The sequence below is a fragment of the Nycticebus coucang genome, chromosome 6, assembly GCF_027406575.1.
Source record: "Nycticebus coucang isolate mNycCou1 chromosome 6, mNycCou1.pri, whole genome shotgun sequence".
Taxonomy (NCBI): domain Eukaryota; kingdom Metazoa; phylum Chordata; class Mammalia; order Primates; family Lorisidae; genus Nycticebus; species Nycticebus coucang.
In genome coordinates, this window is record NC_069785.1 from 104293547 (window position 1) to 104320171 (window position 26625).

Below are 26625 nucleotides of genomic sequence, written 5' to 3' on the forward strand. Positions count from 1 at the left end.
ATTTTATGTTCAGCAGAAAATAAGCAGATGATTTCAAGGACTCTGAGCAGAAAAAACTAATTAACTATGGCTGGATTGTTCTCCTCATTTGCTACATTCTTGGTGAGCAGGATATGAAAAAGACCTCTCTCCATGGATGCAGAGATGCAGAAGAGGGCGGAGACCTGGGCAATGTGGAGTGCAACTCCTCGTGGCCCTCCAGGTGACTCAGAGCACCAGGCCCCAGAATCCACCACTGTCTTCCCCTCATGCCAAATGCTCTTCTGTGTTGGCGACTCTGTCTAAGCCAGCAGCCCCTGGAGGGGGTGCCATGGTTCTGTTATCATGAGAAGGGCACAGAGATTCGGGACTGGTGATTGGTGGGTAAATCCTGCAGGATAGTGCACCTGCATGCTCCACCTCACCACCCCCAGCTTGTAGTTGGAGACATCATTTACTCATGGGGGCAAGGAGAGAGAGGCCTTTGTATCTGAACTTGGCTTTAAATGAAGGAAGCAAGATGATGATGGTGAACAGTCTGGATTCTCTTAATGCCTCTGTCCAAAGGCATGTGGAGGCCACAGAGGAGACCCCTGAGACCCCAAAAGCCAGGCCTTGAAGGACAGAGGCTCTTCTCACTGCCTCCTTTCTGAGCGAAAGGAAGGGGTTCAAAGGAGTCAGTTGACTGGCTGGGAGGAGCTGCAGCCCAAGGGGGCACAGATGAAATCTCTTACAAGGCTCCTAATGTTCCTGTACCACAATGATCACAGGTTCTCACTCATGGCCTGCTTCTTTAAAGTCATGCGCGTACAAGGTGACAAAATGAAATGCCTGCCGAGGCAGAGAAGATGACAGAAATGACTGCCCCAGGCTGTTTCTGAACCACAGGGCAGCAGTCCCCAATCTTTTTTGTCACCCCAGAGACTGGTTTCATGGAAGATAGTTTTCCACCGATTGCAGTGGGATTAGATTCTCATCAGGAGACTCTTGCATGCACACTTCACAGTAGTGTTTACTCTCCCGTGAGAATCCAAGGCTGCCCTCCCCACTCCATCTGACGGGAGCAGGAGCTCAGGCGGTGATGGGAGGAGTGGTGGGTAGCGGCTGTTAGCACTGATGGAACTTGCTCACCCTCCACTTACCTCCTGCTGTGCAGCCAGGTTCCTAAGAGGCCATGAACCAGTGCCCATTCTTGGCCTGGGGCTTGGGAACCACAGGTATGGGGAACAGCGCAGATTGAGGAAAAGTAGCCCCATAAGCAGTGAAAGGGGTGCCAGAGACTCAGCTCCAGCTGCATGTGGCTTGACAGAAATGCAGCCGGGTGGAATTGGACAACTTTCCAAAAGCAGAAGCCCCACATTTTATGTGAAGAGTTGTAAGAACTAACTTTCAAAATTAAAACCACCATCCAGCCCAAACATGACTTTCTGCTTGCCCACATCCACCAGAGGTCCACCATCCTCTGATTTAGATGCTACCTTGGTGTTGACTAGTGAGTTGACTAGTGAGTTCTGGCAGATTTTCAAACTTGAAGGGGTGGAATGTTTTTCAAACACAGTTCCCTGAGCTTCCCTAATGTAGAAAACAGATGATTCAGAGCAGTTATGGTTGAAGAGGAGCCCAATGGAGCCATCCTGCGGCCTCCCCTTCTTGCCCAGCACATCGAGGCTTCTAAATCGTTTAACCTATTGCCCAGGCTACAGGAGCCCCCCTGGTGGGCCAGGAGAGTTTCCACAGATTTCAAAGATATCCAACTTGCCACCAAGTCCCGAGCACCTAGCATCCCCACCTGGACTATGAGAACTCCCTTTAGGACCCTTCTGCCTTCCTGCCTCTTGCAGAGGGGACAGTCACTCCAAGTGGCCAGGATGCAGCTCACAGTTCAGCCTCTCTGTCTCTCCATAGAGTGCCCCCCAGTCTTCTCAGCCTACAGAGCACAGTAACAGACCCCCAGTTATTTGCCTCTCTAAGCCCCACTTTCTGCTTCTAAAAAAACAGGAATCCTCATCCCTGCCCTGCCCAGCTCGCCTGGGTGTTAGTGGAACGGAAACTGGGATGTGGTGGGGCGAGTGTTCCAGGCGGGGAAGCTAGGCAGGAGAAAGGGTTTATGGTAGGTTTGCCTACCTGGGTTTTTACTGGTGGGGTGTGAAGAACTTGATTTTGGTGTTTCTGCTCCTCCTTCCCTAGTCTGCAATAGGCAGCCTTCCAGGAAACAGGTCAGCCTAAGGTGCTGTGGGCAGAACGGGGGTGCTAAGGAGCAGCTCTGTTCCCCCTTGGGCAAGTGCACCTGACCTCCACGGGCACTCACCATCTCCACAGACATGAGGGCCTATTCTGTGTCCCCAGCTGCATGCAGGAGGCTGGGACGCAGAACCAGGCTTGCTGTCCTCATGGGGCTTGGCCACTGGTGCCCAGACTGTACCAAAGCAGAGAATGGGAGATAAACGAGGGCATTCCCAACCTCATGGCTGCTGAAGCCTTTACATGCTTGAGCATATAAAGCCAAGAGTCATCAGAAACCCAAGGGAGCAGGGCAGTTAAGATCAGAAGAGGTTGTATTTGAACTTGGCCTTGAAAGATTTCCTATGGAGAATGGTCTCCCTAGCAGAAAGGTCATTTGAACAAAGGCATAGAATGGGAACAGTCCATATGGAGTCTGCAGAAGGATGTATGAGAAAATAAAGAGCAGAAGTCAGGAAAGAGGAGGGAGGGGTGGGAAGTGGATAGGAGGGGAGGGAAGGAGAAAGGGGAAGGAAGAGGGGAGGGGGAGACAGGTAGGAAGGGCAGGGAAGGAGAAAGGCAGACTCCCACTGCTCTTAGGGAATCTAGGCAGTAGAGAGTTGAAAGGCCTTCCCTGCTGCCTTCTCCCCTTTCAGCCCCACTCACCTTCCCAGAGGGGGATGTCTCTTAGTGGGAAGCCTTCTCAAATGATGCCCCTGCATGTTCCTACTGCCCTGAGCCCCTGAACCCTGACTTTGGAGCCAGGTAGTCATGCTCTGGGGCTTTGCTGCCCACAAACACAGGCTTAGCTCCCCAGCTCCATCTCTTAGTTACATTTGGCTGACAAGAGCCCCCATCTCTGGGGATAACAGACCATGGTGAGGGTGGAGCACAATGCTGGGTTAAGGATTCTGTGAACAGCTGCTGGTATTTGCCATGTCTCAGCACTTTCTATGCAGTAGAGCTTGTCTCAGTAGAATGTGTCTCCCCAGTGGTTCCCACTGAGGCCTGACACAGAGGAGGGTGGAAACCAAAGGCAGCCAGCTCTGGGCTCTAGAGTGTCTGAGGTCTGGCAAAGCCCCAGGACCTTGATTTGGATTCATTCCACTGCCTGCTTGGGAGAAAACAACATCCCTCATTAAAAGCTTCTTAAGCCTTTATTCATTGGATTTATTTTTACTTACATTTGCCACTGATTTTTATATCTTGTACTAAGTGTCTCCAATAAGCAGATGCATTTTCAAGAACTCTTATCAATGAAATGATATGAAACAAATTAGCTTCTGAAATCCTGGTCCCCTTAACAGATCTGGAAAGTTCTCAGGACTTCCAGAAAGGAGTCGTCCAGAGAGACTTTCACCCATTAGGAACCAATGCTATTGCTAAGAGCTTTTTATTTGGCAGGGGGGTGGGGAGGTGTTGGCAGGTATACAACAGTAAGTCAACTGTGCAATTCAATTTAACAAATAGTGCAGGTTTGTGGATTATTATTAGGGGGACACAAGCCATGTTCCCATTTGGGATGCCTGGCAGAACAGGCAAAAACAACAGAGTTGCAAAGAAAGAGAGAACTTGGTCCTACTTGGGGATAAGGGACCTTCAAGTTTATGCCATTTGGACAGCCCTCCTTAATAAAGTAATGCAAAATTATAAAACAAAATTAAGTACAAAAGTGAATACATAGGATAAGAAAATAAGTCACCATAAATTACAAATAATAAAAAATTTATTATAAATAAGATACATTTAATTATAAATATGATAAAAATACTATAGACATCACAACTTTTGTAAAAACTTAACATAATTTTTTTAAGTTCACTACTTGTTTAATCAACCTTTATGATATTTTTACTCCTCCTCTTTTTTGGCTACTTTGAGCTCTTCATTTTCAACTACTTTTGTAAATTCATTTTGATAGAAAATAGAAATGTTGTCAGTCTTTTTGCATAGTTGATCATTCTTTGATTTTCATTGACTTACTTTAGAATGGCATCTTTTCACTTCATAACTCACTATTGATAAGATTATTTCTGAGGAAACGTCTAGGGAAGTTCTTTCACATATGAGCTATAAGATTTCTGGCATGTCCAACTTTTTTAGGCACTGACAAATCATCGTTACTCCTCTGGATTGACGGTACTCACTAACCCTCTGTCTGTGATGTCCCCACTAGAGTGGTGGGTTAAGAGCTCCATCTTGACTGTGTTGCTGTATTTCATGTCAAACCAGCAGGAATTTAATAAGGGCGGCATTTCAGACCAAGGGGAGAGCATGGGCCAGCCTGAAGGGGGCTGCGGGGGAGAGGGTTGCTATAATCTAGAATGTCCAGGCCAGCACAGGGGACAGTGAAGTGAAGGTCTAGAGACTGCATAGGAGCCAACAGGGAGTGAGAAGCAAAGTCCAGTGCTGGCAAAGGCTCTGGAAATAGACTCACCTTCCCTTAATTACAGAACCAAAGGCCTCTCTGTGGGTCTCAAAGCTTGTGAAAGCCAGTGAAGTATATTCTTAAAATCATTAGCCAGCAGACAAACCTTGGTTTGAATCCTCCCTGCCACTTAATAAATGGCCCATGAAACCTCATTTTATGTGACAGCTTTATGTAAAAGTCACTAAGATCCAGATAAATATATACCATCAAACCCAAACCAAATGTAGTCCAAACTCAACTTCTCCTTGGTCCGATCCCTCAAATGCTATAGATCTGCAAAGGCCTCCAGACTGGAGGGGAAGTGAGCCCAGTGGTGAGGTGCTCGGAAAGAAAGGGGCAGAAGTTTAAGTCAAATGCGGTTGATACTTTTGAAACATTTATGAAAATGTGAACATACTGTTTGGGTGCATGCCTCCCAGGGTTTTAGAGGGGTCCAGGCAAGTGAAGGGCTCTGGATCGTGAGTGCCCTTAGCTTCATGGTAAATGCACCTCTGAAGCAGGACACAGGTGGTCAGGGAAGGCTTCCTGGAGGAGGGGGCAACTGAGCCAGGCCTTGGAGACTTGTGCTGGTCAATGAGGATGGATGATCCTGGTTCAGGAACAATGGACAAGAAAAGCTGAGTTGTCATGGGGATTTGTATAGGAGGGGAGGACAAAAGGGCCTTGAATCCTTGACAGAAGGAGCTGAACTTGATTCTGTGGACAGTTGGGAGCTGCAGCTGATTAGTGCGGCCATCTGGCATAGGATGGAGAGGTGGGCAGCAAGAGACCATGGTCAACACCTGGGCACAGAGGGCTGTGTGGCTCAAGGGGAGTCTGGAAAGCAATAGCTGAGTGGAAAGGGCTTCAGAAGACAGAGCCACGGGGGTGAGAGAATCACTTGAGGCCAGAAGTTCAAGACCAGCCTGGGCAACATAGTGTGACCTCATCTCTACAAAAATTAAAAAACACAGGTGTGATAGTGTGTGCCTCTAGTCCCAGCTACTTGGGAGACTGAGGAGTCTGAGGTTATGAGCCCTGATGACACCACTGCACTCTAGCTGAGGCAACAGAGCGAGACATTGTCAGGAAAGAAGGAAGGGAGTCAGAGAGAGGGAAAGACAAAGAAAGGAAGGAAGGGGGAAGGAGGGAGGGAAAGAAGGAAAGAGAGAGAGAAAGGAAGGAAGGAAAAAGGACTCTGACATCTGAATTTCATGTGTCATGATTTCAATCTTTTATTTATTTTTTTTTGAACCATTTAAAAGTGTTATCTCATCTTGAGGGCCTCCAAAAAACAGGCACTGGGGCTGCATGTATGATAGATTAACACAAAATAATAACAAGCAGGGGGCCAGATTTTGCCCAAGGGCTAGTTTTTCCATCCCCGACCTTACCCTGTTCTAACGCAGTGGGGATGTCCCAAGGGCCCATGACCTACCGTGCTTCCCACACCACTCATGGTGATCCCGCCTGTTCACCAAACACATTCTGAGAACACTGGTTCTGAGAGCCTGAACCTGCAGGATCTGGTAGGATTCCCAGGAAAGGTAAGTCTAGTTGGAAACCTGGTTGAGGGATGTTCATGCCGTGCTTGCTAGGTGCAGGAAGCAGCCGCTCTTCTCAGGGCCTCCCCTGCATTCATCCTCCCTGCGCCCACCACCGCCCCACAAGGAACTCGCTGTTGGTGCCCGTTTCGCGGACAGCTGGGGTTTGAAGGGATAAGCGATTTGCTCCAGGCCACCCCCTCAGGAGAGCCAGAACCACATTCAAGCGTGTTGAGGGTTGGAGGGTGTTAGTAGGGTCCTGTGTGGATGATGAATGGGAGGAGGCTCTGGGTCTTACCTACAGAACCCCACGATGCCGACTGTGTGAGCTGAGAGCAGCATCCTGGGATACCCAGTAAAGATGTCCAACTGGCAGGATCGGCCCCCCGAGAGAGGACAGGCTGAAAATGGAAACTGGGACTTGATTTCCCCTGCAGCCTTCCACAGTGTCGTCGTGCCACTCCCAGTACGCCGCTGTTCCTGTCAACCAAGCCCACAACTAGGTTATGCAAATGAGCACAATTTAGGGCGCATCCCTCTGAGAAGCTGTGGCCAGCGGTCCGCCTGGAGGGCGCGTGCACGCCGGGGCCTCTGATGGGGAGGCGACCGCCCTGAGTCCCTTCTGCAGCTGGCCTGGCGACACCTCCCGGAGAGAGAAAGTTCTCCAGGCCTCTGGGGCTCAGGATCCCTGTTACGTCCTTGACAGCACCTAAGGGTTGACTCCAATGGGAGCTCTGAATGGAGGAACACAGGACCCCAGAGCACTGACACTCCAGCTGTTTGGCCAGGCAGGGAGGGCTGCATGGGGATCTCTTGCCAAACTAGTGCAAGAGCCCATGCCCCACCATCCTCTAGGGAAAACCAGGTAGGGGCAGAGGAAGAGCCTGGCTGTGAGACATAGAGGTCGTGCAACCTGCCCAAGGTCACGCAGCCACCAAGGGGCAGAGCCACTACTCAAACTCTGGGGGACCAAGCCTCAGTCTGCTGCTCTCTGCTGCCTCATTGGAGAAGGCCAAGGTCAAGAAGGGAGGAAAAAACACTGCAGGCCTGTGTCCACAGATGGCCTGATTGATTATGCACTGTGGGGCACCAGGGTGGGAGGGCAGACCCCTCTGTGCAGCTTTTATAAAAGGGACATTTCGGACATTTTGACACCCGTGACTTAACACAGCGCCATCAAAAGAGCATGTTCAAACTGTGGACTTGTGCACAGTACACAGCCCATCCCACCCCACCCCAGCCCTGCCTTGGCCCTGATTCTCACCCATCCCTGCCCTGATCTCCCTACTAATCTAGCACATCACTGGGGTTAAAAATAAACATGTTTAATCATTTGTTTTCCATGTTTAATCCAAACGCCCAAGTCTCAAGAGAACAGCCTTCCAAATGTCAGGTTTCCATAATCAATGCCTGTCCCCAAATCCTTTCCCCCAGGAAGTTTGGAAACACAGTGAAGTGAGACATCTGGGGTTTCTTTGCTTTCCTATTTCCGCCTGATGCTCTGCACATGGGGACCTGAATCCTCCAAAGCAAGGGCCAGGTCTGCTGGTGAGGACCCAGGCTCAGTAACTTGTTCAAGGTCGCTCAGCTTCTCCACAGCGGGCTTGTTCCTGTTCTGAGAGTTGGGATGGAGGAGTAGGCAGGGACCCCTGTGATGGTGACCCCATTCCTGAGCACTTATGGAACCCCTGGGTGAGCCCTATGGATTCACAATGGCCACAGGCACCCATAGGGATGTATCTGTCCTGATAAACATCTTACAGATGCAGAGGAATCCTGCGACTGATGTGTGCACAGCCACTGCAGCTGCCTGCCTTTGTGGGGCCATTAATTTCAGGGAGATGAATTACTCCCTGAGACAGCCAAGCCAGTTGCTTGTGGCTTGCTGTTGTTGGTCTGAGTCACTGTGGGGGCTCCCCACCCCCTCAGCCCTCTGAGGGCTGGCAGGATCTGAGCAGGATCTGAGCCTAGCGTGGTGTGGCCCCCAGCTCACTCTGGGCAGAGAGGAATGCTCCTTGGGAGACTTAGTCATTGCAGGATGTCCCCTCGTCAAAACAGAGCAGGGACTATGCTCTGAAGAGCCAGGCGTGCTTTGAAGTCTGGAGGGCAGGAGCATCTTGTCCAGCCTGACTAGAGGATGGGCACCCACAGAGGGAAACTGTAAGAACAAAAGTACAAACAGCTCATAATATTATTGAGTAAAATTTTATTCTACTCTCGGCAGCATTCCATAAATTACCTGGTATTAGGCCAGGTAATTTAGACATATATTCTCATTTACTCTTCTCGGAGATCCAATAAGATTCACTGGGATATTATTATCCCCGTTTTAAAGGTAAGGAAACTGAGACTTGAAAAAGTTACATTGCTTGTCTGAGTCATACTGCTGGTAGTTATGCGCCAGACCCTGAGCCTGGGTATTATGTGTCAGAAACTGATCCTTTTTTTTTTTTTTTTTTTAGAATATTCCAGGGGCACAAACATCTCAGTTATATAATTTGCTTTTGTATTTTTTTTTTTTTTTTTTTTTTTTGCAGATTTTGGCCAGGGCTGGGTTTGAACCCGCCACCTCCGGCATATGGGGCCAGCGCCCTACTCCTTTGAGCCACAGGCACCACCCTGCTTTTGTATATTTTAAGTCACGGTTATAAGTCTTCCCTTCACCCAGAAGGTGTGCAACGTACCTGGTAGGTGTAAATTTACCCATCTCCTCTGCTCCCTCCTGCCTACTTGAATTCCACTGAGCTTTGCTTCCGTAGATGAACTAGCGTCAATTTAGTATTGAGTATGTGTGGTGTTTGTTTTTTTTTCATTCTTGCTGTACTTCACTTAGAAGAATGTCTCCACTGGGTGGCGCCTGTGGCTCAGTGAGTAGGGCACAGGCCCCATATACAGAGGGTGGCTGGTTCGAACCTGACCCCAGCCAAACTGCAACAAAAAAATTGCGGGGCGTGTGGCGGGTGCCTGTAGTCCTAGCTACTCGGGAGGCTGAGGCAAGAGAGTCAGCTAACCCCAAGAGCTGGAGGTTGCTGTGAGCTGTGACACCACAGCACTCTACTGAGGGTGACAAAGTGAGACTCTGTCTCTAAAAAAAAAAAGAAGAAGAAGAATGTCTCTATTTCCATCCAGGTTGTTGCAAAGGATACGAGGTCAGCATCTGTTCTTATGGCTGATCAGTATTCCATAGTATACAAACACATTTTATTAATCCACTCTTGTATTGATGGGCACTTGGGTTGTTTCCACATTTTTGTGATTGCGAATTGTGCTGCTATAAACATTGAATTGCAAGTGTCATTTTTATAAAATGTCTTTTTGTCCTTTGGGTAAATACCTAGTGTAGGATTGCAGGATCAAATGGTAGGTCTACTTTCACTTTTTAAGGTATCTACATACGAGGTTGTACAGAGGTTGTACTAGTTTGCAGTCCCACCAGCTGTGAATGACTGTTCCTTTCTCTCCACATCCACACCAGCATCTGTTGCTTTGGGACTTTTTGATTTGGGATTTTAAAAATGACAATCAGAGTAGAAATGTCAGCTCTATTTCCTAAAATGTCTGAGTTAAGTGATACCTCATTGTGGTTTCAATTGGCATTTCCCTGATGATTAAAGATGTTGAGCATTTTTTTTTTCATGTGTTTTTGGCCATTTGTCTATCTTCATAACAAAAGTTTCTGTTCATGCCTTTGCCTACATTTTAATGGTGTTGTTTGATCTTTTCTTACTGATAAGCTTGGGTTCTTTTAGATTCTGGTTATCAGCCCTTTTTTGGTTCGATAGCAGGCAGATATTTCCTCCCATTCTGTAGGTTGTCTATTTGCTCTATTGATCGTATCCTTCCCTGGATGTTCAGAAATTCTTAATTTGATCAAGACCTGAATTCTTACCCAGCTGGCAAGTGAACATTCTGCAAGTGTCGGGGTTCTTTACTTGGAAAGGGCTTTGAGATTTCAACGGTGGTAGTGGGAAATTATTGCAAAGGCATACACACCTGAGTTACTGGCTGTGCTTGCTGATGCTGAGGGGAGGTGGAGGGTTTGATTTAAGGGAGTGGGGGCCACAGACAGAGCAGCACAGCTTCAGGAGGCCTGGGCCTGCGGTGGTTGTTGGGGTTTTCAAGGGTTTTCATGAAAGGGCACCTTGAGCAAGAGTAGTGTCAGGCTCCCAGGGCGGCTCTCACTGCTCATCCCTGCTGTTCAACTCCATTTCATCATTTGGAGAAGAATGGTTGATTCTTTGCATTAACAAGAAAAATCCATCAGAGACTTTCTGCCAGTATTAAAGAGTTAAAAGGTAAATGATTACCTAAAGACCACAGACGAAATGACAGATTAGAAATGTAAGCTCTATTTCCAAAATGTCTTTGGCTGCTGGTCTGATCTAAGGGGAATGGATATTTCCAAATACATGAGAGTAAGTGACTCCACTGTCATTCAGACAGGTGTGGGGGGCACAAGGGAGCCAGGGTTTTCCCTTTTGGCTTGGTGGCATTCCATCCACACTGTGAGGCATCCTCACAGCCTGGTTCGCAGCCCTCCTCATCTCCACTGCTCACCTGCATGTTGCCAGCACTCAGTGCTTGTCACCTTCAGATCCCACTGCGTTCCTGTTGCTTCACTCTCCCATGCCCATCCTAAGTCTTTCTCTGCAGCTACAACTGAAACCCCACGATTTCCATGGCCTTGTCTTACTGTGGTCCAGAAGCGCCCCACCATCCTGGTGACTGGGACAGGGACCTTTGACATCGCTTAGCTTGAAAACCATAGCAACCCCATCGTTAATGCTTGAACAACCCCATGGATGGAAAACCTTTTCCGAAACATAAATTATGCACAGATATCAGCTGCTATTCTCAATGTGCACAGACCTTTCTCCTGTGCTTAGATGGGAAATAATTGTACAAAACTTAATGTGCTTTTTTCTTTCTCATTCCTGGGTATATGCCACCCCATATCCCCCGCTTACTTCATCCTAGGCAACAATTCACTAGGGAGGATGGGAGAATGTTACAGAAGGCATGCAGAAAGAAAGGCCACAGGAATCTCAGTTCCTGACAATCAAAAATATGATTATGCAGCAGAATAATAGCCTTGCAAGCCAGGCTCTTTTCTCGAGAAGAAATTTTCCAAGCTCCCTTATTTCTTTCCTTATTTAGCATATCACAAACCAATTTAGAGGAGCTGGCTTGTAAATTTCTCCTGTGGTTTAGAGCCATGTTCATGTCTTTAATGAGGTATGAGCTGCATTCAGGAAGAAGTTGACACAGGGGAAGTTTAGAACATAAGGTGGGGGGGAGGGGAAGGGCAAAGAAGATAATAAAAGAGACAAAGAAAGTGACAAGACTCTGTCTCCTAATTTCTCTTCCCCTAGCTGCGATTAAATGGGGCAAGGTGCATGAAATAATTTGAGAGATCACTGAGGGCTTGGCCATGTGGGACTGATAGAAAAGCATCTCAAAGACTGCCCCACATGAACTTGGAGGGCAGGAGATCCAAAGAAGTAGTGGTCAGACTCTAGCGTGGAATTAAACTTATTATCAATAACAAGAAGATAACTAGAAAATCTCTAAATGTTTGGAAATTAAGCAACATACATTTAAATACCCATGAGTCACAGAATAAGTCATGATATAAATTACAAAATATTTTGAACTCATGGGTTATAGCCAAAGCACTACTTAGAGGAACATTTATAACTCCAAACATACGCATATGTAAAAAAAAGAAAAGTCTAAAATCAATGACATAACCTTCCAACTTAATGAGGCAGAACAAGAATGGCAATTTAAACCCAAAGAAAATCAAAAGAAAAATAAAGAATAATAAAGATAAGGGTAGAAATCAATGGAAGCAAATATACAACAAAGTTAAGAGTTTCCTCTTTTAAAAAATTAATAAAGGACAAGGGTATATGTGAACTTGGTAAACGGTCTGTGAAGCTACTGAATGATGCCCCATGATTATATCAACGTACACAGCTATGATTTAATAAAAAAAAATTAATAAAGGGCTGGGCTCACGCCTGTAGTCCTAGTACTCTGGGAGGCAGAGGTGGATGGATTGCCTGAGCTCATGGGTTGGAGACCAGCCTGAGCAAAAGCGAGACCCCCATCTCTAAAAATAGCTGGGTGCTGTGGCAGGTGCCTGTAGTCCCAGCTACTTGGGAGGCTGAGGCAAGAGAATCACTTGAGCCCAAGAGTTTGAGGTTGCTGTGAGCTGTGATGCCACAGCACTCTACTGAGGGTAACAAAGTGAGACTTTGTTTATTAAAAAAAGTAAACAAATAAAAAATAAAAATTAATAAAATTGATAAACTGATGAAGAAAATAGAAAAGAAAATACAGGGTAGCAACATGAGGAACGAAAAGGGTCATTCATTACTACAGTTCGGCTGACATTAAAAAATAGAGAGTGATATGGACAACTTGATCTCAATACATTTATCAATTGGATGAAATGAACAAAATTTCTTTTAAAAGTATTGGTCAGGATGAGAGTGGCTGGGTTTAGCTTTCCCAAGCAACTTGGTTATGTATAGCCATTGGGCCAGCAAGGGGGCTTAGCACCCCATTGCAGAGATTGGGGTGAGCTGCAAGATTGTCGGGCCAGGTGAAGAGCAAGGGGCTGTGAGGCTGAGAGATTTTTTTTTTTTCCACATTGACACAAGGATACAAATGTTTACATTACATTATTTTCATTTCTGAGATAAAGTTCAAGTTGTAGCTGAGCCCTTCACCTGGGGGCCTGCTAAACACCCTCCTCACATTGTGCACATTAGGTAAGATCCCACAAACTACCCTCCCTCTTTCCCTCTCCCCTTCCTCTCTCTAGACTATACTTGTGTTTTTCTTTTGTGTGGGTGTATGTTGTTTATATATTGGTTTCATATTAGTATTGAGTACATTGGATACTTCTTTTCCCATTCTTATGATAGTTCACTAAGAAGAATGTGTTTCAACTCCATTCAGGTAAACATAAAGATGTAAAGTCTTAATCTTTTCTTATGGCTGAATAATACTCCATGGTATATATATGCCACAGTTTATTAATCCATTCATGGGTTGATGGGCCCTAGGGTAGATTCCACATCTTGGCAATTGTTAATTGAGGTGCAATAACATTCTAGTGCAAATATCCTTGTGGTAAAATTATTTTTTTTTCTTTGGAGTAGATACCTAGTAATGGGATTGCAGAATCAAATGGAAGGTCTTTTAGTTCTTTGAGAATTCTCCATACATCCTTCCATAAAGGTTGTACTAGTTTGCAATCCCAACAGCAGTGTAGGAGTGTTCCCTTCTCTCCACTCTAAGATATCACTTAACTCCAGTGAGATTAGCCCACATCACAAAATCCCAAATATGTAGGTGCTGGTATAGGGCTGAGAGATTTTGCAGCCAAGGAACCAAAACACAAAGCCCAAGTTACTGTGCTAACAACTTGTGCAGTGGAGGCCTGCAGGGCACACAGACCAGGCAGAACAAGGGCCTTGTCCAGAGGCCACTTGGACACAGAACCCACACACCATTCCTCTCACCTACCATATTGGGGAGGGAAGAAAAAGAAAACTATCTCAAGGACTTCAGACTTTTCCCTGGAGAGCCTAGATGTTGCCATTAGGTACTGCATAAAATCATTGGATAAGATAAGATTTAATCTGTATCAGATACTGGAAAAAAGATTACTTTAATTATAGGCAAAATATACACATTACATTTTCTCTGCATATCAGAGTTATGGTATTAATGATTTCTAATTTTGGTACACTGCCTTATTTCCAAGAGGACAATAGAAATGTCAAAGTATAATTTTCAAAAGGTTAAAATTATGACTCTCATGCAAATATATAAAATGAGCAAGTGGCAATGATTTATTTAATTCCCTAATAGCAAACCAGTAAATGAGTAAATCTGGTGCTATGGTCTGAATATTTGTGTAAATACTATATTTACATATATGCTGAAAAATGAATATCTACTGCAATCACATGAAGAGGTTAGGGCTTTGGGAGGTGATTTGGCCATGAGGATGGGACCCTCATAAATGGAATTGGTACCCTTCTAAAAGAGGCCTCAGAGGACCACCTTGCCCCTTCCACCATGTGAGGACACAGCAGTAAGGCACCATCTATGATTAACCAGCTCTCACCAGACACCAAATCTGGCATTCTTTAAACTTCCCAGGCTCCAGAACTGTGAGAAATAAATGTTTGAAGTTTATGAGCCCCTAGTTTAGAGTATTTTTGTTATAGCAGCTCAAACTGAGACAGCTGGTCAAACAGAATTGGAGAAAGTGATTCTTTATAGTCACTGAAAGAAAGGTTGCTTGAATAAGATTGCTAATTAAGACACAAAATTTGTTATTGTCCTACAGGACAATGAAACTATAGCCTTTGGGATAATCTTCTCTACCAAGTCTTTGCATTGCTATCAGGTAAGAATCATCTGCCTTGCTACCTGTTTTCTACAAGTACTTCTGTGCTTCAGAGCTGTAAAATATTCTGATTCATAGCAAGAAGCAGGTCAAACAAAGGCACAGCCACAGAAAATCGAATAGCCCCTGGGCCAGCCTGCCAGGCATATGCACACTCAGCAAGGGTGTAATAGGGACTTGCAGTAATGCTTTGGCCTCATTTCCAAATCTTGGATAAGTTTTCTTAACAGAAGTATATGAGCATGGGCCATATGGAATATTGTGAATATTTAAGTAAGGAGAACTAAAAGTCCTCATTCTTATCAATGGAGACACCACCTCCACCTCACAAGAGACATTTAGAGACACATCATTACACTTGCCAGCCCAGTGGGATGCAATTTGGGATTGTACTGCTGCAGATCCAGGCACAGAATTTATTTTCTGCTTCATGTGATTCTGTCCATTGGGTCCATGTCCTTCAATTGATTCTGAACACCACTAAGAATCCCATTGCCCACCTGTTGCTTTCCCAGCCCTCATGCCCATGCTCCTCCTGGTTCCCCTCAGCACAAGGCCTTCAAGCCATGATGTGAAAGGAGACTCTCACTCACAGAGCATATTCCAACCTGGGCAGAAATCTCTTTGTTTGAGATCAATGTAAAGGGAATTTTTTTAACTACATGCAATGTATCTTTTGTATTTCTGTGTGCCTAATCTTCTTCCTAGTCTTCCCAAAGCACACTATACCAGAATGCAAAAAGAAGGAATGGGCCATTCAGCTTTTGACTTGCATAGACAATATTAGAATTTGTTTCATCCAGATAATATTGCTTTTGAAAGCCGGAAGACCATGGGAACAAAATATTTTCTCAAATCCTCTGGTTTCCATCAGAATATCAAGATTGTAGAATTTCTATGGAATAATATCCATTCTATCCCTACACGTACCCCTGAGGCAGTCAGGCTAGGAGATGGGACATCCAGACTGGAGATGGGCACCCAGAGGGAAACCATGAGAACAAACATATGAACAACAGCTCATATTTTCTTTTTTTTGTTTGTTTTTTTGAGACAGAATCTCACTACAACACCCTTGGTAGAGTGCCGTGGCATCACAGCTCACAGCAACCTCAAACTCTTGGGCTTAAGTGATTCTCTTGCCTCAGCCTCCCAAGTGGCTAGGACTACAGGCGCCCGCCACATTGCCCAGCTATTTCTTGTTGCAGTTGTCATTGTTGTTTAGCAGGCCTGGGCCGGGCTTGAACCCACCAGCCTCGGTGGCCAAGTCCCTACTCACTGAGCTATGGGCACTGAGCCAACAGCTCATATTTTCATCAAGTAAATATTTTAGTCTACTCTATGGCAGGTACTATGTTAGGCAATTTAGACATACATTCTCATGTATTCTTCTCAGAGATCCAATAAGATTCATTGGGATATTATTATCGCCATTTTTAAAGATAAGGTAAGTGAGACTTGAAGAAGCTATGTTGCTTGTCTGAGGCCACACTGCTGGTGGTCAGGCGCCAGACTCTGAGCCTGGGTATTCTGTCTCAGGACCCGAATTTTTAACCACTGCATTTCCTGTAGTGTGGGGTAACTCCTAGCTCCTATGCACCCCTCCACCCCACTTTGAATCACAGAGGAATCACTTAAATAGTCTCATGTGTTTGTAGATATCCTTCTGCCATAGATCAGGCCAAAGAAATTTTTAGGAAATAAAGCTGATGTGAAGTGAACATTCTGCAAGTGTCTGGATTCTGTCTTTACTTGGAAAGGGCTTTGAGATTTCAATGATGGTAGTAGGAAATTATTGCAAAGACATATACACTTGAGTTACCTGGCTGTGCTTGGAAGTAGAAACTGCTTGCTGATACTTTGGGAAGGTGGAGGGTTTAATTTGAGGGAGTGGGGGCCACAGACAGAGCAGCACAGCTTCAGGGAGGCCTTGGCCCAACCTGGGCCTGGGTTGAGAGTTTTCATGAAAGGGCACCTTGAGCAAGAGTAGTGTCAGGCTCCCAGGGTGACTCTCACTGCTCATCCCTGGCATTTCAACTTGATTTCATTACTTGGAGAAAACAGGTTGATTCAGCCAGGATGTGGTGGCTCATGTCTGTCATCCAAGCACTCTGGGAGGCCAAGGCAGGTGGATCACCTGAGCTCAGTAGTTACTAAAAAATAGAAAAAACTAGCTGGGCATGGTGACAGGCATCTATAATCACAGCTAATCAGGGGGCTAAGGCAAGATGATTGCTTGAGCCCAATTGTTTGAGGTTGCTGTGAGCTATAATGTCTGATGATGTTATAGCGCTCTACCCAAGGCAACAGAGTGAGACTCTGTCTCAAAAAATAAAGGAAAGGAAGGCAAGGGAAGGGAAGGTAAAGAAGAGGAGGGGAGGGTGGAGCGGGAGGGAGGGAAAGAAGGAAAGGTTGGTTGTTTGCATTAACAAAAAAATACATCAGATTTAGCTTTCTTGTGAAAGTGTGAGTGATTATAAATTTGTTTCATAATAGTACTGAGTACATTGGATACTTTTTCTTCCATTCTTGAGATACTTTACTAAGAAGAATATGTTCCAGCTCCATCCTTGTAAACATAAAAAAGGTAAAGTCTCCGTCTTTTTTAAGGCTGCATAATACTCCATAATATTTAAGGCTGCATAATATCCATGCATATACCACAATTTATTAATCCATTCATGGGTAGATGGGCGCTTGGGCTTCTTCCATCTCTTGGCAATTATGAATTGAGCTGCAATAAACAATCTGGTGCAAATATCTTTGTTGTAAAGTGATTTTTGGTCTTTTGATATACACCTCATAGAGGAATTGCAGGGTCAAACTGCAGGTCTACTTTTAGATCCCTGAATGTGAGGGTAAATGATAGGACCATTCCTATGGTTCATATTGCAAGGGTACATGTCAAATCTATTAAGTATAGAGTATAAATGTCTTAACACAATAATTAAGTAAATGAGATGAAGGCTATATTAACTAGTTAGATGTAAGCATTCCTAACTGCATATAAAATCAGCACATTGTACCCCATAAAGGCATCAATGTATACATGATCTATGTGTTTAGGACTTAATAAAAAAAAAAATCCATCAGAGACTCTCTGAGAGTGTTAGTGAAGTAAAAGGTAAATGATTATTTAAAGACCAAAGATGGAGTTACAATCAGATTAGGAATGTAAACTCCAATTCTGAACATTTCTGGAACAGGTGAGTATGATCGAGTACAGTGCTCTGTGGACTGCCTGGTGAATGTGATCGAGGGCAGTGCTCCTCAGACTGCCTGGTGAATGTGATCGAGGGCAGTGCTCCTCAGACTGCCTGGTGAATGTGATCGTGGGCAGTGCTCCGCAGACTGCCTGGTGAATGTGATCGAGGGCAGTGCTCCTCAGACTGCCTGGTGAATGTGATCGAGGGCAGTGCTCCTCAGACTGCCTGGTGAATGTGATCGAGGGCAGTGCTCCTCAGACTGCCTGGTGAATGTGATCGAGGGCAGTGCTCCTCAGACTGCCTGGTGAATGTGATCGAGGGCAGTGCTCCTCAGACTGCCTGGTGAATGTGATCGAGGGCAGTGCTCCTCAGACTGCCTGGTGAATGTGATCGAGGGCAGTGCTCCTCAGACTGCCTGGTGAATGTGATCGAGGGCAGTGTTCCTCAGACTGCCTGGTGAATGTGATCGAGGGCAGTGCCCCGTGGACTGCCTGGTAAATGTGATCGAGTGCAGTGCCCCGTGGACTGCCTGGTGAATGTGATCGAGGGCAGTGCCCCGCGGACTGCCTGGTGAATGTGATCGAGTGCAGTGCTCCGCGGACTGCCTGGTGAATGTGATCGAGTTCAGTGCTCCATGGACTGCCTGGTGAATGTGATCGAGTTCAGTGCCCCGTGGACTGCCTGGTGAATGTGATCGAGTGCGGTGCTCCGTGGACTGCCTGGTGAAGCCCTCCTGCTGGGGCTTTTCCAGCACTTCCAGCCTATCATGGATCTGTGCATGGCTTTCCTGTTTGTGGGCAGTGCCTGGTGTGCACCATGTTTGACTCACACATAATCAGTCTGTGCCTGACTCAAGGAGGGAGCCCACTAAAACACACTTAGATGTCACCATGACCTCCAATTACTTCAAAAGTTTCCTAACTCTTACTCTGCAATTCTGTGAACCAGGAACAATAGTTTGTTCCTGGAGGAAGAGCATCAAATACTGACATAAAAAACCCATGAAGCCTAAAACCTGTCCCTTCCAGCCTGGGGACACTGCTGAGAAGAGAGGAGACCGATGATGAGGATGTCAGGTGACATGTTTTTGTTTTCCAGCCATAGCCGGGGCTTAGGGTCACACATCTTAGGGACTTTCAAAATATAAGTTGAGGATGGGCAGGATGGCTCACGTCTGTAATCTCAGCACTCTAGGAGGCTGAGGTGGGTGGATTACTTGAGCTCAGGGGTTTTAGACCAGCCTGAGCAAGAGCGAGACCCCATCTAAAAATAGCTGGCGCGGGGACCTGTAGTTTCAGCTACTTGGGAAGCTGAGGCAAGAGAATCCCTTGAGCCCAAGTGTTTGAGGTTTCTGTGACACCATGGCACTCTACCAAGGATGACAAAGTGAGAGTCTATCTCAAAACAAAGAAAAAAAAAAAAGGTCGAGCCAGAAGTGTTCAGATTTTGGAATGTTTGCATTACACTTACTACTTGAACATCCCTAATTTTAAAATTCAAAATTCAAAAGGTTCCAATGAACATTACTCATCACATCAGTGCTGGCAAAGTTTCAGATTGGGGATCTTCACATTAGGGATACTCAACCTGCACCCGGCTAGGACGTGAGGAGGTCAAGATCGTGGGGCCAGCAGCTCACTTTCTGGGCATAACATGTGGGAAGCTGTAGGACACTAGGACAAACCAGCTATGCTCACCACAAGCAGGAGGAATGGCGTGAAGATGGTGAGAGTAACAAACAAGGCACCGTTCCTGGCTCCCTCCTGCCCGTGTGAAGTGAGCAGGGCAGCCAGCATCACTGTCCTGCCAACGTCTGATGTGAGAAGAGCAAAGGCTCAGCGGCAGGGCAAAGGGGGAACCATGAGTGAGGACTCGGAAACAGGGATAAACCTGACCTACTATCCCAAGGGGATAGAGGGATCAGGCAGCAGTCACCCTTCCAGGGTGTTAACAGAAGCCCGCAAGGATCTAAGGACACTGCATGGATCTGAAGACCCTCCTTGTCCATTGCCACAGGGACACAGAGGCAGAACACATTTTATTACACTTCTCTTTATTGCTCTTCAGAGATGCTGCATTTTTTTAAATTCAAGGCTTGTGGCAACCCTATGTTGAGCAAGTCACTTGGCACCATTTTCCAACAGCATGTGCTCACTTCATGTCTCTGTGCCTTATTTTGGTAATTATTGCAATATTTCAAACTTTTTATTATTATTATATCTGTTAAGGTGATTTGTGGTCAGTGATTATTGATGATAAATATGATCAGTAAGTATTGTGTGTGTTCTGACCACATCACTGGTACCAGTCATTTCCCACCTTTCTTCCTCTTCTCTGACCTCCCTAGTCCCTAAAATACAGCAAGGTTGGAATTATGCTAATCAATCACCTTATAACAGCCTCAAGTGTTCAGGTGAAAAGGAGAGTCACACATCTTTCACTTTAAATCCAAGGCTAGAAATTTTTTGACTTAATGGAAAAGGCATGCCAAAAGCCAAGATGGGTCAAAAGCAAGGCTTCTGTGCCAAACGGCCAAGTTGTGAATGCAAAGGGAAAGTTCTTAAAGAAATTAAAAGTATTGGGTGGCATCTGTGGCTCAGTGGGTAGTGCGCTGGCCCCACATACTGAGGGTGGCAGGTTCGAACCCTGCCCCGGCCAAACTGCAAAAAAAACCCCAGAAAACTAGCTGGATGTTCTGGCCGGCGCCTGTAGTCCCAGCTACTCAGGAGGCTGAAGCAAGAGAATAGCCTAAGCCCAGAAGTTGGAGGTTGCTGTGAGCTGTATGACACCACGGCACTCTACTGGGGACAACAAAGTGAGACTCTGTCTCTAAAAAAAAAAAAGAGAGAGAGAGAGAGTATTACTCCAGTGAACACATAAATGATTTAAAAAAAAAAAAAAAAACAATCTTACTGCTGTTATGGAGAAAGTTTGAGTGGTCTGAGTAGGAGATCAAACCAGCCACAACCATTCCTTAAGCCCAAACCTAATCTAGACCAAGGCCCTGACTGTTCAACTCTCTGGAGGCTGAGAGGGGTGAGGAAACTGCAGAAGGAATGTTTAAAGCCAGCAGAGGTCAAGTCATGAGATCAAAGGAAAGAAGCCATCTCCCTCAGAAGTGCAAGGTGAAGCAGCAGGTATTGCTGTGGAAACTGAGCAAGTTATCCAGAAAATCTAAATCTCAGATAATTGATGAAGGCAGCTACACGAAAAAACACACATTTTTCAATGTAGATGAAACAGCATTATATTGGAAACAGATGCTATCTAGAGAGAAGAAGTCAAAATCTGGGTTTAGGACACAGCGCCTGTGCCTCAAACGGCTAAGGCGCCAGCCATATACACCTGAGCTGTTGGGTTTGAATCCAGCCCGGGCCAGCCAAACAACAATGACGGCTACAACCAAAAAATAGCCTGGCTTTGTGGCGGGCGCCTGTAGTTCCAGCTACTTGTGAAGTGGAGGCAAGAGAATCGCTTCAGCCCAGGAATTGAAAGTTGCTGTGAGCTGTGATGTCACAGAACTCTACCCAGGGGGACAGCTTGAGGCTCTGTCTCAAAAAGAAAAGAAAAGAAAAGAAAGTCTGTGCTCAAAGAGTCAAAGAACAGACTGACGCTATTGTTAGGGGTTAATGTAGCTGGTGATGTTAAGTTGAAGCCAGTGCTTCAACTATTCCTAGGATTGCTAAGAATTATGCTAAGTCTATTCTGAATGTGCTCTATAAATGGAACGACAAAGCCTAGATGACAGCACATCCGTTTATAGCATGGTTTACTGAGTATTTTAAGGCCACTGTTGAGACCCACTATGCAGAAGAAAGGATTCTTCTCAAAATATTATTGCTCATTGACAGTGTACCCAGTTGCCTAAGAGCTCTGATGGAAATGTACGAGGAGATTAATGTTGTTTTCAGGCCTGTTAATACAATATCCATTCCGCAGCCCAGGGATCAAGGTGTCATTTTGGCTTCCAAGACTTATTACTTAAGGAATACTTTTTTTAGGCTATAGCTGTCATAGACAGTGATTCTTCCAATCAATTTTGATAATGTAAATTGAAAACCTCCAGATGTCATTAAGGACATTCATGAGTCATGGGAGGAAGTCAAAATATCAACAGGAATTTAGATGAAGTTGATTCCAACCTTCATGGATGAATTTGAGGGATTCAAGATTTCAGTGGAAGAAATAATTGAAGATGGGTAAAAATAGCAAAAGAACTAGAATGAAGAATGGAACCTCTGAGTGTGCAGTGAGGTGGGGAAAAAGAAGTGGAGCCTGAAGATATGACTGAACTGCTGCTGTCTCATGATGAAACTTGAACGGCTGAGGAGAGGCTTCTTATGCATGAGCAAGTAAAGTGGTTCTTGAGAAAAGATCTCCTGATAAAGATGCTGAGAACATTGTTGAAATGACAACAAAGTATAAAACTGCGTGAACTTAGCTGATAAAGCAGCAGCAGTGTTTGAGAGGATTGACTCCAATTGTGAAAGAAGTTCTACTGCGGAGAAAAGGGAACACTTCTGCACTGCTGGTGGGAATGCAAATTAATACATTCCTTTTGGAAAGATATATGGAGAACACTCAGAGATCTAAAAATAGATCTGCCATTCAATCCTGTAATTCCTCTGCTGGGCATATACCCAGAAGACCAAAAATCACAACATAACAAAGATATTTGTACCAGAATGTTTATTGCAGCCCAATTCATAATAGCTAAGTCATGGAAAAAGCCCAAGTGCCCATCAATCCACGAATGGATTAATAAATTGTGGTATATGTATACCATGGAATACTATGCAGCCTTAAAGAAAGATGGAGACTTTACCTCTTTTATGTTTACATGGATGGAGCTGGAACATATTCTTCTTAGTAAAGTATCCCAAGAATGGAAGAAAAAATACCCAATGTACACAGCCCTACTATGAAACTAATTTGGGACTCTCACATGAAAGCTATAACCCAGCTACAACTTAACAATAGGGGGAAGTGGGAAAGGGGGGGGTGGGTAGAGGGAGGGGAATCGGTGGGATCACACCTGTGGTGCATATTACAGGGGTATTTGCGAAACTTGGTAAATGTAGAATGTAAATGTTTTGGCACAGTAACTGAGATAACGCCGGAAAGGCTATGTTAACCACTGTGATAAAAATGTGTCAAATGGTTAAAAAAAAAGAAGTTCTACTGTGGATAAGAAATCCCTCATCACAGGAAGAGTCAATCCAGGTGGCACACTTTATTGCTGTCTCCACCCCAGCCTTTAGCAGCCACCTCCCCAGTCAATCAGCAGCCACCAACACCAACACGAGACCCTCCACCTGCAAACAAATTGTGACCCACTGAAGGTTCAGGTGATTATTAGCATTTTTTAGAAATGAGGTGTTTTTAAATTACAATATGCACGTTGTTTTTATAGAGATAATGGCATTGCACTCTTGGCACTGCAATGTAGTGTCAACATAACTTTTATGTTACCCAGAACACCTAACCTTGTGCAACTCACTTGATTGCAACACTCACTTTGTCACATGGAACTGAACCTGCCATATCCTGGAGGTATGCTTGCAGTAACCCCTTACATGCCCTGAGGTCAGCTCGGGCAGCAGAAAGGAGATCAGGAAGAACTCCCAGAGCCTGCACGCACCTGAAGAACAGACTGCTGAAATTATCCCTGTGGGAAATGGGAAATTGGATGACTAATATTTAAAATGAAAAGAGACCTTCAAGGGTGAAAGACTGTGTGCTATGTTCATCAATAACGTTCCCACCACTACCAGTGAGGGGGGCGCCTATAAAGGGCAGGCAGTCATCTGCAGCGGGAAGCAGGGGTGCAACTTCCTTGCACGTCAGGGGTAAAGTGAGTGCACTCCTTGTACACTAGTTGTTCGCTTGTTTTGTTTTTCTTTGTAACATTAAATAAGAAGCTACAACTCAAGAGTCAGGGGAAACATGCAGCAAATGATGTATTTCACAAAACAGAAGTAAATTTTAAATAGAATCTGCTATGTATACTCAGTAAAACTCAATAAACCATGATCCTTATGAATAAGATATGAAGAGCAGACTAGTTAGTGAGCAAAAGAGCAAAGAGAAGGGGAAAGAGTACTGTTTGTTTCTAAAAGATTAATTTTTTTCTTCTCTGCTTTCTTTACATCTTTCTGAAAATGCCACAGAAATAAAAAATAGATGCAAAAGTCAGTAGCAGGGCTTGGAGGCAAGTCAGGGTGCTCTCAGTGGATCAGAAAGGGGTAGGTTAGGAATTTCTGGATGATGTGAAGCATATGGGGTCAGACTGAGAATCCATGGCTGAACGGTCAAGGGTCCCATAAAAAAAGGTTGACCCTCATCAAGAGAGGGGTGGCTGGCTGTCCCAAGCAGGGTAGAGAGGCCCTCAGGGTCAGAAGGCCTCAGGCACCGGCAGCAAGGGGGCCCAGAGCACTCAGCCCTGGGGAGCTGGAGAGACAGAACTTCAATTTGAAAAGACTCTTTTCCCATTGGAAATGCTTGCCATTTGCCACAGGGCCTCACGCATGGACTGCTTCCTAAATGAAGCAGAGAATCTGTTCTGGGAGGCTCTTAGCTCAAGCAAGAGGGCCCAAGAGAGGTGAGAAAAGGGCAAGTTAGTGCCACCAAAGCAGATATTGAATGAGAGGTAAACTTCTGCAAATTAAAAATGTCCTGATGTTTTTATAACATTCATTTGAATTGCTTCCTCATTTCCAGCTAAAATGTGTCCAACTCTATTAAGACCTCAACAGCTGGGTCTGGAGGAGAAGGCAGGTTGAACTGTGGTCATTGAACAAACAAAAGACATTCATGAATCTCTGCTCTAAACCCAGGAGCGAGGAGCCAGTTTAAGGACTCACTCTTGCAACTTGAGATTTTCTTCCTCACTAGCTTTTGAGCTACCTACTTCACCCTGCTGTTGGGTAAGCAGAGGGAAGAGCTAATTTCCTTTTGTCTCTGACCGAGCACTCCAAAATAGAGCCCACCTGTGGTTCCATCCTCAGTCATTGGCCTGGGTGCGCCCTGCTGTGGACCCCCTCAGCCCTCCTGCTATGGAGCCCCTCAGCCCTTAGAGAGGATGGCTGGGGTATAAATAAGAAGGCGATTGCTGAGGAAGCCGTCATCCACCAGCATAAATGAATCTTCACTTCTTTTTTTTATTAAATCTTAGCTGTGTACATTAATGCGATCATGGGGCACCGTACACTGGTTTTATAGACCATTTGATATATTTTTATCACACTAGTTAACATAGCCTTCCTGGCATTTTCTTAGTTATTGTGTTAAGACATTTATATTCTACATTTACTAAATTTCACATGCACCCTTGTAAGATGCACCACAGTTGTAATCCCACCAATCACCCTCCCTCCACCCATCCTCCCTCCTACCTTCCGTCCCTCTCCCCCTTCCCCATATTCTTTGGTTATAACTGGGTTATAGCTTTCTTTCTTTTTTATTTATGTATTTATTTTTTATTATTAAATCATAGCTGTGTACATTAATGTGATCATACACTGGTTTTATAAACTGTTTGACACATTTTCATCACACTGGTTAACATAGCCTTCCTGGCATTTTCTTAGTTATTGTGTTAAGATATTTACATTCGACATTTACTAAGTTGCACATATACCCTTCTAAGATGCACCACAGGTGTAATCCCACCAATCACCCTCCCTCCATCCACCTCCCCCCTTCCTCCTCTCCCTTTCCCCCTTCACCCTATTCTTAGGTTATAACTGGGTTATAGCTTTCATGTGAAAACCCTAAATTAGTTTTATAGTAGGGCTGAGTACATTGGGTACTTTTTCTTCCATTCTTGAGATACTTTACTAAGAAGAATATGTTCCAGCTCCATCCATGTAAACATGAAAGAGGTAAAGCCTCCATCTTTCTTTAAGGCTGCATAATATTCCATGGTGTACATATACTACAATTTAAAATCCATTCGTGGATCGATGGGCACTTGGGCTTTTTCCATGACTTAGCAATAATGAATAGGGCTTCAATAAACATTCTGGTACAAATATCTTTGTTATAATGTGATTTTTGGTCTTCTGGGTATATACCTAGTAGAGGAATTATAGGTTTGAATGGCAAATCTATTTTTAGATCTCTAAGTGAGATCTCCAAACATCTTTCCAAAATTAATGTATTAATTTTCATTCCCACCAGCAGTGTAGAAGTGTTCCCTTTTCTCCACATCCACGCCAACATCCCTGTCCTTGGGATTTTGTGATATGGGCTAATCTTACTGGAGTTAGATGATATCTCAAAGTAGTTTTGATTTTGCATTTCTCTGATGATTAAGGATGATGATCATTTTTTCATATGTCTGTAGGCCGTGTGCCTGTCTTCTTCAGAGAAGTTTCTCTTCAACTCCCTTGCCCAACCTGCAATGGGATCACTTGTTCTTTTCTTGATTATACGTTTGAGTTCTCTGTGGATTCTAGTTATTAAACCTTTGTCGGAGACATAACCTGCAAATATCTTCTCCCATTCTGAGGGCTGTCTGCTTGCTTTACTTACTGTGTTCTTGGCTGCGCAGAAGCTTTTTAGTTTAATCAGGTCCCAATAGTGTATTTTTGAAGGTGCTTCAATTGCCCGGGGGGGTCCTCCTCATACAATACTCACCCAGACCTTCAAGGGTTTTCTCTGCACTCTCTTCTAGTATTTTCACAGTTTCATTTCTTAAGTTTAAATCTTTAATCCAATGAGAGTCTATCTTAGTTAATGGTGAAAGGTGTGGGTCCAGTTTCAGTCTTCTACAGGTTGCCAGCCAGTTCACTCAGCACCATTTGTTAAATAGGGAATATTTCCCCACTGAAT

The 26625-nt window shown here is 44.9% G+C and overlaps 1 protein-coding gene across 4 annotated transcripts in view; it reads left to right on the forward strand.

Moving 5' to 3' along the window:
* The window catches only part of CTXND1 (cortexin domain containing 1), a 73824-nt gene that overhangs the window by 8822 nt on the left and 38377 nt on the right, over positions 1–26625 (forward strand). Inside the window, exon 1 of one of the 4 annotated variants that reach the window (XM_053595788.1) lies at positions 8721–8840. The exons of the other annotated variants lie outside the window; for them this stretch is intronic. The gene's annotated coding sequence lies outside the window, so the exon portion shown is untranslated. Of the gene's footprint in view, positions 1–8720; positions 8841–26625 lie in introns of those variants that run through there. 4 annotated transcript variants of the gene reach the window in all.